Source organism: Camarhynchus parvulus, chromosome 1 (assembly GCF_901933205.1).
Source record: "Camarhynchus parvulus chromosome 1, STF_HiC, whole genome shotgun sequence".
NCBI classification, from domain to species: Eukaryota; Metazoa; Chordata; class Aves; order Passeriformes; family Thraupidae; genus Camarhynchus; species Camarhynchus parvulus.
The window spans coordinates 36,432,159-36,445,097 of NC_044571.1; positions in this window are offsets into that span (position 1 = coordinate 36,432,159).

The window sequence follows — 12,939 nt, forward strand, 5'->3', positions numbered from 1 at the left end:
TATTCCCAAAGAGCAGTGCTGGTCTCTGGAGCTGTTCAAATGATTCAGGCACTGAGAGAGCCATAACTCACAGCGCTGTTACTGGAGCAGCCCAGTCTTCCTAATGGTGAATGTCTGACGTGCTAGGTATGATTCCTCCAGAGGATGTATGATGTAGGGTATGGGAGAGGTAGCACAGGATGTGTGTGGGTGCTGCATATGGCACAGGAGTGTGTGTGCAGGGCTGGAGCATGTGAAGCCTCAGGGTTTGCTATGCCGTATTTAACAATAACCACAAAAAATAAAAGCCTTTCTGCACTAAAGACCTGGTAACAGTGGATTTGGCTCTGTGCCGTCGTTCTCTAATGTGCTTCATTTTCAGACCTGGAATAAAGGGAATGCAGTCCACATCTTCACCAGAATTTGCTTTTGGAAGCTATTTTAAAAGCCTGGTTGATGTATCAGCAAGACTGGGGAGTATTCAAGTGATGTAGCATATGTTCATGGTGTCACTAACTCTCCCAGTGGAATCAAAATCTTTATGATAAAGTTTTTTTTAAACTTGAATTAACTGCTCAGATAAGGAAGATGTACAAGACCTACAGCTATGTTTTTGGAAAGAATGTGCATTTTACAATTTCCTTGGACAATAAATACCCAGCAAGATTTTCCAACGCTTTTCTAAAGCAAGCTGTTCAAATATTTACAAAATATGTCAAAATGAGAATTACTTTAAAACATTTCTGCAAAACATGGCAGGAAAGTCAGTGGCCAAGATGTAGATATTTGATGCTGTAGGGTACCCAAGACATCCACACAGGGCTGGAAGATGTGGCAAACAGAAAAGACTGGCTGTTGACCCAAACTCTTTTGGAGAGCAGTCAGGGTACTTTGTATTTGCTTTTGTGGTACGTGCCTATTTTTAGGCCAATGAATTCCACTTCTGGGTTCAGCTGATGTGAATTGTCTCACCAATCCACATCTCACTGAGGCTGTGTCACAAACAGCTTGCAGATATCTTACCCTGCCCTCACCCTGCTCAACTCATCCTCTCCTCTGTGCACTGTGCTCACTAGGACTGCAGCTCTGGCTCCAGCTTCAGTTTAAGCTTGTGTTTCCACCTCCCTGTTCAGTTTCTTTCCTTTTCTAAAGCAGACAGACTAGAAGAAGTCATCTGAGTTCTTGAAAAACTCGGGTATGAGTTTTGGAGGAATACAGGAATAGCTTGAGGGTTTATTACTTTCCAATTGAAGCTTGGCTACTCTCCCTGATTTGTGTATGAAAATCTTACTCAGGTTATACATCATAATGGTGTACTTTTTTTTGTCCACACAAGACATGTCAGTACCTCATCTGAAAAGCCTGAGCTTTGCTCTTGACTGGCAAAACCTTATAAAAGCGAGCAGGAATGTTAGCTGACCTAGAGAGCTGTGTGCAGTTACAAACTGCAGCTGCCTCTGGGGGCTTTGAACTGAGAAAAACTGTTCTACCTTACAATGAATGACTGGGGGCATGATATCTCATTAAGCAGGTACAATACACCTGTGATCCCTTTTATTTCAAACTGCAAAGTAGAATCTGAGCAGGTAAATAAAACAAAGCTAATTGGAAGCTTTTCTTGGCCTCATCTGGTCTGTCTGGATCCCTGACTGAGCAGCTTCTCTTCAATACAGAAAAGTGGCCTGGGCACCTATCCTGGGTCCAAAACACAATCCTTTTGTTTGTGTTGGGATATGCCCAAATCCTACCTTACAGGATACTGTTTATGCTTTTTTTTCTGCTTGCAACTCCAGATAATAAGGGTAATTTAGTGGGTTCAGGCTTTTGGAAAAGTATGCCCTTGTATATTTATTTTTGTCACAATGGTATTCCATTCTGCTAAGTAAACATTACAAGCTGCTCAGTCTGCTCTTTGTGACTATGAGGATGCAAAAGGAACCATAAGTCTTTGTGAAGTAAATGTTCAGCGGATTTCCCAATTGCTTCTTGTACCAACGACTTCATCTCATCATTTTCTCAGAGGAGACACAGTGTGTGATTCACTGAAGTAATTCACAACATTTTATATTGACTCGCACCTTTGCAAATTGTATGAAAATTCATGCAGTGTCAGAATTAGCTAGTGATTCTTAATGTTGCCTGTGCAGCTCCATTTCATATTTTATAAATTGATTTAAGATTCTAGAGAGATTCAAGTGAAAAAGCTACTAATCTAGTCTTTTCTTAAAAAAATGTAAGATTGCTGATAAAGCTTTTCTCTTTCTAAATACATGAACACATATATGAAGAATTTCCTTGCTATTTAAAAATAATGTAAAACTCTGGAGTTATTTGATAAAATTTGCTGCAGTTAATGTTGTTGAAAATGTCTGTTACAAAAAGATGACTCGGTTGACACCATAATTATTTCCAAATTGTATTCACCATGGCTATATTGACTTATGCTGTTCCTTCTTTTCCAGGTGATATCCTTTCCTCCACTCATGAAGGGAAGACTTTAGCCATACTTTGTAAATAGGTTTTAAATTTGCAGTGCATTTTTTGTTGCCAAATCTAAGATTTTGTTTATGTGAAATGCATCAAAAATATCTGGAAAATAAGTGAGTTTTTTAAAAGACAAAGTTTTTAGAAGTAATTGCCCTATCTGAAAGAAAACAACATTAATTTATTAAATGTTTGCAAATGGAGAAAATTTGCTACATGTAATATTCAAAGGAAACATCATAGAAACTTTTAGAATTGAACATTTTCAAAAGTAATATTTCAGAAAAAATTTTGGCAATCTCCCTATAAATTCTCTTCCTGGCTGATGATAATGTGGTTTAAGTGTTCTGTAGTATTTCATTACAAATGAATTTATATTTTGTTGTTTTATTAAGAGCAAATGATCCGAACCCCTTCTCTTGGAGTTCTTTGCTTTGTTGTGGGCTTATCCCATTCTCAAATAACACTCATTGGGAAAGATTAATTAAGTCAAAGCCGTTTTTCACTTTAGTGCCCTGCATACTAATCTAGTTGGGGCAAGGTAGGGGAGACTCCTGTTAGGTACAAGAGGACATGCTGATATCATAAAATAAATTTGACATTACAATTGTCTGCAATATTTTGACTTGAGTTGTGAATCAGGCATCATCCTTCCTGTGGCAGGCACCATGCAATGGGCTGATGGGGTGAATTCATAGTGTCTGCTTCTGATATATTCCACATTTTTTTGAACCTGTATAAGAGCTGTTTGAAGTGTCTCACAGGGTCAGCAACACGGTCTTCTTGTTCAGTTGGATTTCTGGTGGATATAACAACTCATGTTTGATTGTGTAACTTTTACAGTGCATATTCCCCTCCTCCTCTCCCCCTCTTCAACTTAAGAAAGGAGGGAAAAACATTGAGGGGCACCTGTTTATCATTTTCTTGGTTTAAATTGGTACTCTTTTTTTCACTCACCTAAAATAAAGCGAAATATCAGAATGCTGAGTAGTTCCTCTTAGTGGGATGTTTTGGGGGGTTGAATGAATACAAAACATGTGAACACAATGAATACCTTAGGGGTTATAGCAGCTTTAAATATGTTATTTTAAAGGAAAATTAACTCCTAGAATATAATCTCATATACCAAGGGCTGGTTACAAATGAATCATTAATTTTGATTTACACTCTCTTCCCTCTCCTTGAGGCTGCATAAAAAACTGTTCTGGCCTCCAAATGAGGGCACTGCAAAGTATTAATAGTTTGGGGCAGAGGGAGGGAGATAAGCCTCTTGCTTCAAAAGACTGTTATAATGACTGAGAGAAAGGAAAAGCAATACCATCCAGTTAATGAAAAGGGAAACAAAAAGCTTTCCACAAGTACCCGTGGATAACTTGAAGGAAAAACAAAGAAGCTTCACATTTTAAATGTGTATTTTCCAGGGAGATGTCACTGGAGAAAAACTGGAAATTCACAGCATATACCAAGCATGATGCATTGAACAGCAGTCCTCCCTGCCCAGCCTCCTGTTTCTATATTTACCATTACAAATTGAAACCTGCCTTCTGCTTATGTTGCTATCGCTAAAACTTAAAATGGCTTGAAATCAGATAACAGTGACCAGCAGCGTTTCCTATTCTGAACTGCCATCAGGCTCTATTTTTTTTCCCCTCCCATTGTTTGCCTCACTCTTTTGCTGAACACGTCTTAATTTATCTCTGAAGCCCAGAGAGTAAGAGGGACAGGCACTGAGAACAGAGCAGGCTGGACAGCAGGGAGTGCTGGGTGTAACCCCATTGCACCATGCCAGAGAAAGCTTTCTGCACTGGCTGTAGCCAAAGAGGGAGGAAATACAGGTTGATTCATGATGGAAACATTTCAACTGGCACAGGTTTGTGGGACCCACACAGTGATTCTGATCTTGATCGAAATGCTGCTGCATTACTTAAAAAGAAATAGAGGCACTGATGGAATTTCAGAATGACAGAAGCACATCTAATGCATCAGAGGCAGTCAATTCTGTGCTGTGACTTTTGTCTTATATTCAGTTTGGAATAAATAGATGGAGATCTTGACGCTGCTGTAACTTGACATTTTCAGTGTATTGAAGTTTCTGTAGAAAAAAACATGAACTGCAACATCTGTCACCTTGCAGAGACCAAGTGATTGAGAACCTTGCAGTGCCTTGCCAGATAGATCCTGATGCATCACTGATGCTTTTTCCATTATAACAGATAGCCACTATCAGAAATGATACACAACCAAGAGGCAGCATTTCATGTCCTGGATAAATGTGTTTATTTTGCAGGATGTGGTACTGGTTATTTAGTAAATAGGCACAGGCAGTCCTTTTTCCCTAACCACATTCAAACTTTTTGAAGAGAAATTTTAAATTTTTCTCTAAGATTAGAATTTATCCAAAGGGTGACAGAATTACATACATTTTAATGTTGTTCATATGGAAATATATTAATACAAACTGATATCCTCAAAACGCAACTGAAGCTGTTAGATGTCACCTTAATTGTTTTAATTAGGCTCTTCATACCCTGTTGCTGGGAAATAATCATGCTGTAAAGCTTTCAAAGAGATGACTTCAGTAATGTGTTAAGAAGAAAATGAAAGCGCAGTTTTTATCTGCTGCATGCTAGAAGAATTGTTATTTGAACATTTATAGCTTTTAGATTGTGAAAATTTTAATGACAGCGATTGTCATTTTGTATCTAAGAGGTTTTCTATCAAAGGAAGACTGTTTCTGAAGTGAATAGGTTTGATGCAGCCATTGCAGAAATAGGCAGGAAAGTACATCCTGCGGTTCAGAGGGGCTATGACTGAACAGGCACAAAAAGTTAAACTAAACTAAGCACGGAATACAATTCTGCTAGTCTTGTGGATTAAACAGCCCCTCACTTCTGACTGCTCAAAGCCACCACAACCCATCCAAAGTCACACCCAGGAATAAAATTAGAAATAAAATTAATGCTTCAGATTCTGTCAAGAATTTAAGAAAAAAAAATTGTAGTAAATACTGAAATAAGTCTGTCTGGCTTACTTTAGGGCTTCAGGTTAAGGACAGGGAAGTGAAGACACACAGCATGACAGATCAGATGACTAGGAGAGTTCTCTCTTGCCCATTGCCAATAGTAAAATTCTCCTTTCAACCAAAGACAAGACACCATCTAGTGTCTTGCATCAGAAACCTTTTTTGAGAAAATTTTGGAGAACTTTACTGCAGATTAGTCACTCATTACAGAGGGGAGCAAATGAGCAAATCCACATATATTGTTTTCCTTTCTATATATTATATTGATCTCTCTATAGTTTTATTTCTTTGTACTCTGCATTGCACCATAGGAAAAAAGGGTGGTGAGGCTGAGAGTGGGGGTAGGGAGGCAAGTAAGAGATTGGAGGTGGCATTCAGAAATGTGAGTCATGAATGCAGAAAAATATGAAGAGTTCATCATGAGTAACTTGAGTTACGTGACTCCATAAAATTTTAAATTACAGCTGAAATGGGATGTATTCACATGCCTATATGATTCCACATAAGCTTCCACACCTGCCCTAGATCTATATGCAGCCCTAGATGCAGGTTGATTACTGATGTATTGGGTGTGCTTTTTAAATTTCAGGATAAAATGCCTCTGTTATATGCAGTGGAATGAAAATGCATGTGTTTCCACTTACCAGAGGTGACAGGCAGTTTTGTGCAAAAAGGTCTTTATTTAACCACTGAAAAGCTATACCACTGTCATAAATCTCTTTGAAATGGTATTGTATTAATTTCTGATAATATCCAGCATAGTATAATTGTGCTCACTTTATGCTGCCTTAGCCCTTTTTTGTATTATATAATAAGAAAGTTCAATATTCACAGGAAGTCTTTATCCTGCTGCATGTGCAAGTCTTGCTTGCAGGAGATTAATGATGGTTGCTAGATTCTTCTTAGACTTCCTTCCCTGCAGCTCTACACTTATATTCATCCACCTTTTCCTTCCGTTGCTTAATATATCTATACCAAAAACAGGGGATAGATTTCTTTATTCTATATATTGCAGAAGCCTTTCCCTTTCCTTTCCTTTCCTTTCCTTTCCTTTCCTTTCCTTTCCTTTCCTTTCCTTTCCTTTCCTTTCCTTTCCTTTCCTTTCCTTTCCTTTCCTTTCCTTTCCTTTCCTTTCCTTTCCTTTCCTTTCCTTTCCCTTTCCTTTCCTTTCCTTTCCTTTCCTTTCCTTTCCTTTCCTTTCCTTTCCTTTCCTTTCCCTTTCTTTCCTTTCCTTTCTTTTTTCCCTCTCCCTCTCCTCCTCCCTCTCCCTCTCCCTCTCCCTCTCCCTCTCCCTCTCCCTCTCCTCTCCCTCCCTCTCCCTCTCCCTCTCCCTCTCCCTCTCCCTCTCCTCTCCTCTCCTCTCCTCTCCCTCTCCTCTCCTCTCCTCTCCTCTCCTCTCCTCTCCTCTCCTCTCCTCTCCTCTCCTCTCCTCTCCTCTCCTTTCTCTCCTTCCTTCTTCCTCCTTCCTCTCTGCCTCCTACCATCCTTTTTTTTAATCATCTCTATGGTTGACAGTCCTTTTTATTGCAGAAGGCAGTTTCCCTGTTTCCCTAATACATTTTTAAAATTTCTTAAGAAGTAAGAAAGTCTCTGAATAGACTCTAGTTATTTCTTAATATCTGTCGAATTTAATTTTGTTTTACACAGTTTGAAGAATTACATCCCTTTTCCATTTGATCTGGAGATGCTACAAAGAAAACTGTGTACTGCAGTATTTTGGTATGTAATTCCGATAAGTGAATTATATAAACAGAGGAGGGGAGGGAGAAGTTGACATTTTTAATGGTTTGGAGGAATAAGGTATCTTTCAGAGCTGCTTTAGATATTTTCTTTTTGTTCTTTTTTTTTTTTTTCTTTCTCCTTCCAGGGAAGGTTTATAACTTTAAACCCTCGAGGACCAATGTAAACAGTGATGTAACAAACTTGAAGCTAAAGGGTGTCATGACTTCTAAAAAAAGTCTTGAATTTGGTCTTCTCCAGGCCTTTTCTATACAGCTGACAAGTATTTCACATTCTGATATAGTTTTTTCCATATGCTTTTTTTTTTTCTTATCTCCTTTTAACCTGATTTGTTATTTGACATCAACCCATTTCTTCCACATACCTCTTCAAATGGTAGGATTTCACCTTTGACAGTGACAAAAGAAGCAGATTCACAAACTTAGATCAATACATCAAGGTGTTTAAAATGTGTCTGACTCTACCTATGACTGTTGGTGATGGTTTCAGGATTCTGGCAGCGACATTTTACAATGACTTACAACAACATTGAAAATAATGTCAGCTAAAGAGGAAGTCAGGGAAAAGGCTGTCAGGCTGCTTGGGAAAGGAGAAGTAGAGAAAAGATCATGCAATAGAAATTATTATAAACATCTCTCTAAAATTACCCAGTTGATAAAGATATAAAAGACTGTGTCTGAACCTAAAAACTGGTTCTTTATTAAGCTGATGAGGTGTAGAACTGTATGTCACACTTTTAAAACCAGGGTAAACTTAATTCTCCCACACCAATTATTGAAGGGAAATTAGTTAAGATTTTCCTTTACAAGACAAGCAAGTCCTGAGGCTCCTGAGCTATTCAGGGGTGACTCCACGTCAGGATTCTGCATGTGACCAGTGGAGGCACTGAGACAGTAGGAGGGCATTAGAAAGAAGACATCAGTACTGCATTTGATACACCCTTGCCCAGTCTATATCCATTCTTCACTGGAGTGGTAGGGCTTGAGGAAATGTCAGGACCTATATGTGGACCCCTTCCACTGCTTCTTTAGATGTCTTGGGAAGATGGTATATATCTTATGTTGACATATTTTTTAATATATGACATGTAAAAAACATACTTTATCAGAATAATCTCATTCACATCAAATATTTCCCTTATAAAAATGTAATTGGGTGAGTTTGAAATATCTTTAAAACAGAAATTGCAGAGAGCAGAACTAAAAGGAAGAGCTGGATCCAGTATCTGAGGCTTGTCAACCAAGCAAAGAAGAGACAGAGCAAACAGAATGTGCTATAGTCAAGAAACATGAAGCTACAAGAATGAATGTTTAATGGGCTACAGTTAATCCTGTATAGATAATATACAGTGTTGCATTGGCAGAACTGAAGGAATAGAGGATTCTGAATGTATTTGACCTGAAAATTGTTTGCTTCAGGATGCTCTGTCTTTGGAATTATATTCCATGCACGTCTATTCATCTTTTCTTCACCAATTTCTTGTGAGCACCCTTTTCACAGGTTGCTCAATCTGATTCATGTCTCCTGCCTGATTCTTTTGAATTCTGCAAGCCTGAATGACCAGTTCTATGGCTATTATAGGAGCTGTTTGACCGGGTCTCAGACTAACCTTTTATGTATAGCCTGGATCACTGAATGCAAGAAGTGAAACTGGATGGTAAACTCACTTCTGTTTCCTGGGAGAGTGCTTTGACTACAGAGTTTTAATGCAAGAAACATGTTTAATGGGAAAGGAATGAATTTTCCATTTTTTTCACAGATACCTGCTTTTAGAATTAAGCATGCTCAGAACACATTGACTACACTCAGAATCCCATGGTCTCTCATACAAGGAAATCTCATTCATGAGTTTTGGATTTATATGGGAACCAGATTAAAGCTGCATGTTCTGGTCATTTAAGATGATTGGACCAGTACCAGACTTCCACATGCCTAAGTAACTTTGAGTTAAAAATATGATATGACAAAAAGGACTGAGACTGATGGATTGAGCTTTTATGGGTTATTCTATTACAATTAAGCACTCAAAATTGAGCTAACATAAAATATGTGCCTCTTCATCTTTGTTAAGCTCACCTCAGAAAGCCCTAGAAAAGAACATGTTTGAAAGTACAGGGATATTGATTTAGTCTGAAAAGAGGGTTCATAAGTTCCCAAGGAAGGAGAACAGGTTAGGGTCATGTCAGAAAGCATTTGTGAATTACTCAAGAAGCACATTCAAGGAGATGAAGGGAAGAACACTCACAGAAACAGTCACATGGAGTTTTAGCTGGGAAGAATTTGCCAACTGATGTCAGAAGAGTGTTTGAGGACCAGACAAGTGACCCACTGTGTTTCCAGCCAGATTGGCTTTTGGCTTTCCAGTTCACGCAATTAACCATGTGATAAATCCATCAGAAAGGTACACTAGTCATTCCTCTGAGTTCTATGATTTTTGGATAAGTGACTCTTCTCTTCAAATGTCTAAAAATTACTGCCTATCCTAGCATTTCATGTTGGTATTTTCAGAATACCTTGTCATGAAGGTGAAGCAGGGTGCATGGGAGAGAGACATTTAAGAGGATCAAGATACCATGGCTTCTGGAATTTTGGCATGATCTCATATTGGCAAATAAAATGTCAGATCCTGCTAGGGTATCAAATGCAGCTGAAAGCTCCAAACATGAAGCTATGTCTGCTGTCTGAAGAGCAAATTTCTGCACACACCCAGTTAAGGTCCGGAATACTGTCAATGAAGATATCAAAGAACATACCTTTTGATATTTTGCTTGGAAGTTGTAACACAACATGAGCCAGAAATCAGTTCCTATCCTCACTAAAAACACAGACAGCTGGCTGTAGGAATGCAGCTGGGAGTATCAGTGAAAATACACAAGGTATAGGAAAACAGAGAGGGAGGGAAGGTTAACATCCTCTCCCTCTATTACAGAAAAAAATGAAAGCAATTTTCCTCATGTCATGATCCCAGTGCCTGTAAGCTGACATAACTCAGAGCAAGCAGGACCTCCACCCATTTCCACAAGGAAAGCAGCAGGTACATTGGTCAAATTGGACTAAGTGCTCTGTGACCATGAAAGATAACCTACTGTATATCATTAGTGAGAAACTAAGGATGAGTGTGTTGTGCAAGGCCATGTACTTGAATTTGGGGAAAGAGAGTCAAAAGAAGCAGTACAGGCACTTAACAGCCACCCATCCTTGCATTTGGAAAGAGTATTGTCAAGCATGTGACCTTGAAAGAAAATCCCTGTGGAAGAATGAAGACAACTGGGAAAAGCCAAGAAATTCTGTGGCTCTATTTTAACTGGAGACATCCAGCTACAACTAGATGGAATAAAACATAAGCTTATTGAAAGGATGGTTTGGGGCAATAAGGGCACAGGATAGAGTAGGAAACTTTGATCTGGGAAACTGACATTTTGGAGCTAATTACATTATGAAAATAGTTAATAAGAGAATAATCCAAGAAACACTTTATTAACATTTTATTAACATTTTAGGTACAACAAACATATCAAAAATAGAATTTGTAACCCAAATTTCTAGGACAGTTACCAAGCAGCTCAGCTATTTCACTAAGTTGCAGAAGATGTGGAAAAAGAGGGATTTCTCACTAATGTGTTGTATATATATAACATGCTTATTCATTTACCTATTTCTCACCATTCTTCTAGTGGTGTGGAGTTAAATCAAAAGAAATTTCTGTGAGGAAAATGAAAGGAAATGTAACAATTATAAAACCAGAGAAGAAATTAAAGACTTTTTTTTTCCCCCAAAAACCCTTCAGAAATATGTAGGTGAGCAGATTTTAGATAGTGCTATCTCATCGACTATAATGAAGCTAGCGATTTATTTTCTCAGGCAGTGAGGCTGGGGGTAGAACTTTGGGCTGAAGAGACACCTTACAGTTAAATATTATTTCTAAAGAGACAGATAGAAACAAAAAGAAGCTAAGTCAAATAGCAAGCCCTGGTTTCTGTGATGTGCTCACCCAGGCTGTCTGGCTTTAGTCATAACCCCAAAAATATGCAACTCCCCAATCTCAAAGAGAAGGCGCTGAGACAGTACATTAGTATTTTGTGTTTGCTGCTACATATACCTGGGTGCAACTGGGCAAAGAGAGGTCCATACATGTTTTCAAGCAAAGCATAAATTTAGAAAAAAACCTTTTGCAAGGTTGCTATGCATGGTTTGAGTATGGTCAAACAGAATTTTTCTCTCTTGTAAGAAGCAATGTTAGTTTTATGACCTGAGGGTGAGGTGAGAGACAAATTACAAAGGAATGTAAAACACAGCTTGTAGGCTGTGTTTGATAACAAGAGCCTGAGAGACACCCCAGGCCCCCGTGAAACAACTGAGGTGGCAGTAAAGCAACACACAGCTTCACTGAAAGGAGCCTGGAGTGACCTGAGTGTGGCTTGGGCAGGCAAGGGCAAGACACAGGGTTCGGCCAGGGAGCAGGTACATGTCTAAATGCTAACTAGGTCAGACACAGGCTTCACTCAGGTTCCAGCAAGCAATCTCAGATCAATGATAACAGGCAAGAGAGCTGAGATATTTCATACCTGTTATCTCCTTGCAATCATTTTAGTTTGCCTCTCAGAGGCAGAGGCTCATTGCTGGTTTATTGACAAGCAGTGACAAGCCACTACTTCTAGCTCCCCCACCAAACACTTTTTTCATTTAGCTGTAGATCCCTGCTTTTCATAAGCAAGTATGGAGATGACCATTTCATGTTGCAGCTATCACTGGTCAAACTTCATTAACATGTACCAACACAGGATAAAAATCCTTTTACACCTTTTTTCTACATCCCAAGTATTACAGTGCAAATCAGAGGTCTGTTCAGTTCCCTGCTCTAGAAACTTATTCATATGAATACAGGTCGATACAGTCTTCTAAGAAATTAGTTTTTCAAGCTGTGTACTTTTATTCTCACCTTAAGTAGGGCATAAGGCATAGGTACTGTTTAAACCGTGGAAACGCTTCCAAATATGTTGGCAGACAAATAGAGGGGCTCATAGCTGGTTGTGCTTTGTAAAAATACTGTGTAGAAACAGATGAACAAAAATATCCAAGAATTATGTAGAACCATTCTCGTTACTGGGATCACAGAACATACTGACTCGTGGGTGTGATCCTTAAGGTCTAAAGTTCCCAAATCCCATGAAGCATCTGTAAGGGAGCATCTCTAATGGCGGAGAATGATTTAAAAAATCATGGTACAAATCCTGTGATCCACTTAATGTATCTTAGATCTGCCTAAGGTAAAACTGTCACAATGTGTTTGGTTATTGTCCAGCATTCCTCCTCAAAATCACCTCTGCTGGTATTTATGAAGAATGAGAAGGAAGTGTAGTATGAATGCTATTTTTCATACCAAATATAGTGTTTGCATCTATTGTTCCTCTTCAGTAGTTTTGGGTTATATGCACTGCTCTTTTAAAGGGTCTGATTGAGCCAGGAGACTGCACTGAAGTTCTACTAAAATAAACCCAAAAAACAAAACGAGAAGAAAGAGCCTTTGCAGTATGCCATGGGCCTTTAAAACCGTCACTTTGACCTTTAACACTGGTACCCGAGGAAGAAGAAAAGTGTAGAAGTAAACCGGAGCAGTAGGTAGCAGGGCTCCCCCAGAAGCTCTCATACTTTTGCTCTTGAACGAGTGGATGGGTAGATGACCCAAGGATGATGTGACAATATTAATTGTAGAA